The following is a 7116-nucleotide window of genomic DNA, read 5'->3' as shown; positions in this document are numbered from 1 at the left end:
ATCTAAATTCTATAGTGTACCTAAATACTATAGTGTATCTAAATACTATGGTGTATCTAAATACTATAGTGTATCTAAATTCTATAGTGTACCTAAATACTATGGTGTATCTAAATACTATGGTGTATCTAAATACTATGGTGTATCTAAATACTATAGTGTATCTAAATACTATGTTGTATCTAAATACTATAGTGTATCTAAATACTATAGTGTATCTAAATACTGTAGTGTATCTAATTACTATGTTGTATCTAAATACTATAGTGTATCTAAATACTATGGTGTATCTAAATACTATGGTGTATCTAAATACTATAGTGTATCTAATTACTATGGTGTATCTAAATACTATGTTGTATCTAAATACTATAGTGTATCTAAATACTATAGTGTATCTAAATACTATAGTGTATCTAAATACTATGGTATATCTAAATACTATAGTGTATCTAAATACTATGGTGTATCTAAATGTATCTATGTATGTATGTATCTATAGTTTATCTATCATGCCATCTATGTCTATGTCATAGTTGAACAGTTTTAATAAAACCGAGTCGAAATGCAAGCAGCAAACAGAAATCAAGTTTCACTATCAAATTCTTATAGAAGTGATATAGGGTTAGTAGAGAGGGGCATATACCGGTAATTTCTCTGACAGTGCAAGCTTAAAACTTCAGATTTTATAACAAGATACAAACAATTATATTATTAACAGGGCTTATGTCCATGGCTAATATTAAGCTATCTTGTACTAGGTTGTACAATCTATATATTTCTCAAAGTCGGTATGTATGTTTGTAAATAGTTTCAGCTATATGTATTAAAACCTTGGAATAAAGAATCCGTATCACAGAAAATTTGATTTCGCACTCTCAGCTTCGCTAGTTCGACGTCTTACCAATTCAGCCGCACGAGCTTGATGGATTCATTATGCGATGAATGTCGGTACATGGGAGCAAACACGCTACTGCTCTGCATCACGATGTAAGGGGATAGTGTAACACCATGAGAAGCGGTAGCTCTTGTTAGTAAGCTTACTTGAATTATCCATTGGCGATGTGCCAGGCTAATAGCAAGTGGCAGGCAATTCTCATCACCTCTTATTGTTTATAAGCTGATTTTTAATACCTGGGCAACGCCGGAAAGCATGGCTAGTAGCCATATAAAAGACAGTGATACAATAATAGTATATTGTTCATAGCATTAAATCTATAAGCTAGACAAGTAGATAATTGCAAACATAACTATTACCATAACAAAACGTGGCACTAAAATGACTCCTAAAACCTCACCATCTCTCGTTTGCCACATGTGAGGACAGCTATACTGTAATTGACTGGCTCATTTTCTGTTGTATGAGACCACAACTCCAAGACATTGCGTTCTCCTGGTTTAGCATTAGCTCCAAGCGCCACCTGCAAAAACAGCTGGGCAGTTAATTTGGAATACTTATTTTCAACTCGCTTTGCAGCATGATATTATACTCTACAGAGAGTAATGTAGTAATATACATGTGTATAATATATAGAATATATTGAATAAAATAGAATATACTATATATACATGTATATTATATTCTACAAAGTGATATAATAAAATATAGAATATATAGAATATATCAAATATAATATACTCTATATATATTATGTTCTACAGAGAATAAATGTATATAAAGAGAAATGTCAGCTCTCTGACCAACCTGACGAATGCTGAGGACTTTGCTAACAGCGTAAGATTCCTCAACTAACTCCTCTTCCACTGCTGATTCGTTACCTGCAGACTGAGTTTCTTGGTCTCTGTTTTTGCCCTCACTCCAGGAATACTCTCTCTCATCCGCGGTCAGTTCTACTCCTACAAGTAATATTCACAACCTTTATAGCCAGGAGTCGTTAATATTTGTGTTTTGAACTGCGTAAAGGGAGTCTTAGCGCACCCTCTGATTTAATCCTTTTGGCGTTAAAATACTGGTCTAAACGTTTGCTATGTCGCCATCAGAATTCCTTTCTGTCAAGCTTAAGGAAGTGTTACTTTGTTAAGAAATGTTAAGAATTACTTCAAATCGCTTAAAATTATGTGCAGCAGCATGCAGGATCAACTAACCATTGTGAAAGCAAAGTAGCCAAAAGTGAGGTTAAAATATATTTCAATAACTTTTAAAAATTGGTATTTCTTACTACTAATAATGTCACTGCAGTCATGCCAGCCACAATGCACAAGGAAAAGTAAAAAACATACCAATATTATAGCCTTAGGTTTGCATAGGCAGTTGGTAAAGGTGATAAAACATGTTTATAAAGCAGTAAACTCGTATAATTCAAGTTTCCCAGCGTTTACTTTAGACAAAGACAAACCTTTGAAACTGTTTCTATAATCTGATTGTGAACGATTGATATACAAGTTTATGGTATATACATATAAAGCATATGTGTTTTTATTTTTTTTAAATAAAGAATAGATAATCTAGTTCAATTGCTTTATTTAGCATGTAAAAAGGCAATAACTTGATCAAATGTATTTTATTAGGTTCTAGTGATGTTTCAAACAGAATCATTTTAAATTTAATACTCATACATCTAGTAAAGTTGCTATGAAAGTTTGCCATTTGTTCCCATTGAACCAAAAACTAGAAGGCCTCTTACGACTTCAAAATGTTATTTTTATGTATTTTTGATTATTTAGCACAAGATTATAAATAATTTCAGTGCAACACAACAACAGAAGGAAATTTTATGTGATTTGTTATTTTATGCTGATGCTGACAGGATGGACAAGTGCATGCTGACATATGTGGGCATCCAGAAATTCAAGCAGCAGCGAGGTTAGCAAAGCTACACATGACCAATAAACCAGTTGTCAGTACACGAGAGAATAACTCTTGACTCACCAAAAAAGTATGAATAGATGATGTCTTCCCTGCTATCTTCTGTATGCCTTTGACTGCGATGTCCCTCCCACTCTTCCATAGCTTTTATTTGTCCAACTCGCTCTGAGAGCTGACTAGACGGTGGGTTGGACATAATAAATCCCTACAAAAGACGGGCATAGAACTACCTAAATGTATTTGTTGTATATTTCCTTGTTTTGTATCTCATGCGATTGAATTACAGCTACAATATTATGGCTAAAAAGCTCAAGGTTCTGATGAGTACTTGTATGGTGCACAGGCTAACATATTGCACCGGCTTCTCTGCACCTATTTCTGTTTAGGTTAAGGATATGACCAACAAACTCGTGCAAACTAAGGTCAACAGGGATTACTGCAAATACATATCAGACGGTGACTATAAAGATTAAAGCAACTTACCCAGTATGTAAACTTCAACAAACCTCCTTCCACTAGAAACTAGTTATGCTCAAAAATGTTTAATTGCTCATGCTGATTGGCTGGAGCAACTAAAGCCTGATTGGCTGGAGCAACTAAAGCCTGATTGGCTGGAGCAACTAAAGCCATTGTATTAGGGCTCATCTCTAGCACTTTAGGGATTACATCACTCAGCTGTGAAGAAAGCAATTTGGAGAGATTCCACTTTGTTCCCGCAACTTGATAATATAATTGTGATTTTGATAAACTCTAAGGCTAGGAAAACGGTCAGAAGTGCGCCTTCAAATATTTTATTATATTCTTAAATGGTGTGTTCACAAGTTGAAAAAACCATTTATACAAAATATTGGAAGATATTCATTTGAAACAGAATACTGTAATAGTGTCTCTATTCAATTTAATTACAATTATCATTCAGCAAGTGTATCCAGCCCATTCAAAATAACTGTTAGATTGCTCCAAACCATATCCTTCCATTTGTCGCTGACAATCTTACTAATATTATATATTAATACTAAATTGTTATATTGTTTCCTTAGCAGATGTTCCTTGATATAACATCTGCAACAAAGCAAATGAAATCAGCTATAACACTTCCGTTGACTTTTGAAAACAAGTATACCTAATAATAAAATTTCAAAGTTACTCCTGATGCGAGGAGTACTACAAAAAAATATTTGGAATAAAGCTTTTAATTTTATTTTGTAGACTAGATATGTTTATTTTTAAACAAGATAATGGTTTTGCATAGCTTATTAAAACTTTTGATCAAAAAGAGACAAAGTCGAAAGCGCTGAAAAATTGAGTTGATATATTTCAATTATCAAATTGAGATGTTGCTGACGCTGTACAATTATAGCAAAACAGTTTTCATATGACTACAGTGAAATGCGTTCAATATGCTTTGAACTTGGGCAACCTGTAATTGTTATCCTTAATATCAACCAAAAATATTGGCAGAAGTGATATATTGCAGCGGTGAAACCTAGCAGTGGTAAACTATAGCAGAGGTGAACTATGGCAGCAGTGAATTATAGCAGTGGTAAATTATAGCAGAGGTAAACTATAGCGGTGGTGAACTGTTGCAGCGATGACCTATAGTAGTGGTGAACTATAGCAGTGGTGAACTATAGCAGTGGTAAACTATAGCGGTGGTGAACTGTTGCAGCGATGACCTATAACAGTGGTGAACTATTGCAGTGGTGACCTATAGCAGTGGTAAACTATAGCAGTGGTGAACTATAGCGGTGGTGAACTATTACAGTGGTGACCTATAGCAGTGGTAAACTATAGCAGTGGTGAACTATAGCGATGGTGAACTATTACAGTGGTGAACTATAGCAGTGGTAAACTATAACAGTGGTGACCTATAGCAGTGGTAAACTATAGCAGTGGTGAACTATAGCAGCGGTGAACCTTAGCAGAGGTGAACTATTGCAGTGGTGGCCTATGTTAGTAATGAACTATGGCAGAAAAGAACTATGTCAGCAATGAACTATGTCAGTAATGAACTATGTCAGTAATGAACTATGTCAGTAATGAACTATGTCAGTAATGAACTATGGCAGTGATGAACTATGTCAGTAATGAACTATGTCAGTAATGAACTATGTCAGTAATGAACTATGTCAGTAATGAACTATGGCAGTGATGAACTATGTCAGTAATGAACTATGTCAGTAATGAACTATGTCAGTAATGAACTATAGCACTAATGAACTATGGAACTAATGAACTATGGTCGTAATGAACTATGTCAGTAATGAACTATGCCAGTAATGAACTACATGTATGTCAGTAATGAACTATGTCAGTAATTAACTATGTCAGTAATAAGCTATGGCACTAATGAACTATGTCGGTAATGAACTATGACTGTAATGAACTATGTCAGTGATGAACTATGGCAGTAATTAACTATGTCAGTAATGAACTATGACTGTAATAAACCATGTCAGTGATGAACTATGTCACTAATGAACTATGCTAGTAATGATCTACGTATGTCAGTAACGAACGATGTCAGTAATGAGCTGTGTCAGTAATGAACTATGTCAGTAATGAACTATGGTAGTGATGAACTATACCAGTAATGAACTACCGTATGTCAGTAATGAACTACGTCAGTAATGAACTATGTCAGCAATGAACTATGTCAGTAATGAACTATGGCCATAATGAACTATGTCAGTAATGAACAATGACAGTAATGAACTATGTCAGTAATGAACTATGTCAGTAATGAACTATGTCAGTAATGAACTATGGCAGTAATGAACTATGTCAGTAATGAACTATGTCAGTAATGAACTATGGCAGCGATGAACTATGCCAGTAATGAACTATGTCAGTAATGAACTATGTCAGTAATGAACTATACCAGTAATGAACTATGCTAGTAATGAGCTATGGCTGAGGTAAACTATGTCAGTGATAAACTATGAATTATTGCAGTGGTTACCTACTGCTATAGTTTACCACTGCTATCTACAGAATGTCTCCTCCCAACTCCAAGGAGGAGTTGGTTCCCCTCTTAACTACAAGCAGGTGGAGAACAACCCGTGTGGAAACCATATGGGAACAACTCAACTCCTTATATGGGTAACTCACTCAATCTCGCTGATTGTATTAATATTTCTGTACTCACAACATTCCTTCCAATATAAGCTGCAAGTTCATATACATTTAGTATGTTTGGGCGCTTGTTGAGTGCTCACCTTATTAATGAAATTTAATTAAATATAACATACCAAGAGGGCTCAAAGACTAACGCTGCATCATCTCACAGCATATTATCAACACTCTTCTTAATATGTATAGCAAACTATATACACGTACACATGCTTTACACAATGATAAGTTGTTGAATCATATAAATCTTAAATCTATATACATGTATATAAAGCTCAGTTTTGTTTTTTGTACACCCTGTGACCTTATGACCTTATGACCAGTTACAGTGATTTAAAGTCTAGCAATGAAAATTCCGTATTGCAGAGGATTTGATCTCGGCATTATCCATTCACAAAGCGACAAGCTAAGCCATTGAGCTACACGGGATGCAATAACATCATTGGGCAGATAGCCATTATTTGGATTAAAATACGCATAGCGACTCTGTGTTTCGTGCAATGTCACTAAAGCTTGCTCTCACGGCTCCTTTTAGTAAGTTTTGCAGTACATATACTAGCTTAGTCAACTTAGCCAATGGTGACTACATTAACCTGCCACTGTTTATAAGTGGTCTTTTAATACCTCCATCTATAGTGGTTAATATCTAGCAGTGACAAATCGTAAAAGATTTTATCTTAGAAATTCCCGTTCACCAGGCAATAATTTAACCAATTAAGTTACATGAGATGCAATGAATTCATTAGGCAATATCAGTTGTTATCTAGGTTAAATTACGCATAGCACTGCGTTATGCAACGTCACTAAAGCTTTCTCTCACAGCTCTTATTAGTATGTTTAGCAATATGGATACTAGCTTGCTCAAATTAGCCATTGGCAATGCGCTAGGCTAACGCTAACAAAAGGGAACTACTTTACCTGCCACTGTTTATAAGCTGTTTTTATTACATGTGCAATGCCAAGCATTCGGCTAGTAGTGTGTGTGTCTGTCATACAGTGTCCAGTTATAGCAATAGTTGTAGGACCAAAATCTGCTTCTCACTGGAATTGAACTTTAAATTTCCAGTTTTGAAGGAAGGGGTGCTATCTACTATGCCACTCGGCTTATTTGCCATGTTATGGAACAATTGTGGACATACTTATTACCCTTGCCAAAT

This window comes from Watersipora subatra, chromosome 11 (genome assembly GCF_963576615.1).
Source record: "Watersipora subatra chromosome 11, tzWatSuba1.1, whole genome shotgun sequence".
Classification (NCBI taxonomy): Eukaryota; Metazoa; Bryozoa; class Gymnolaemata; order Cheilostomatida; family Watersiporidae; genus Watersipora; species Watersipora subatra.
Note: the sequence above shows the minus strand (reverse complement) of the source record.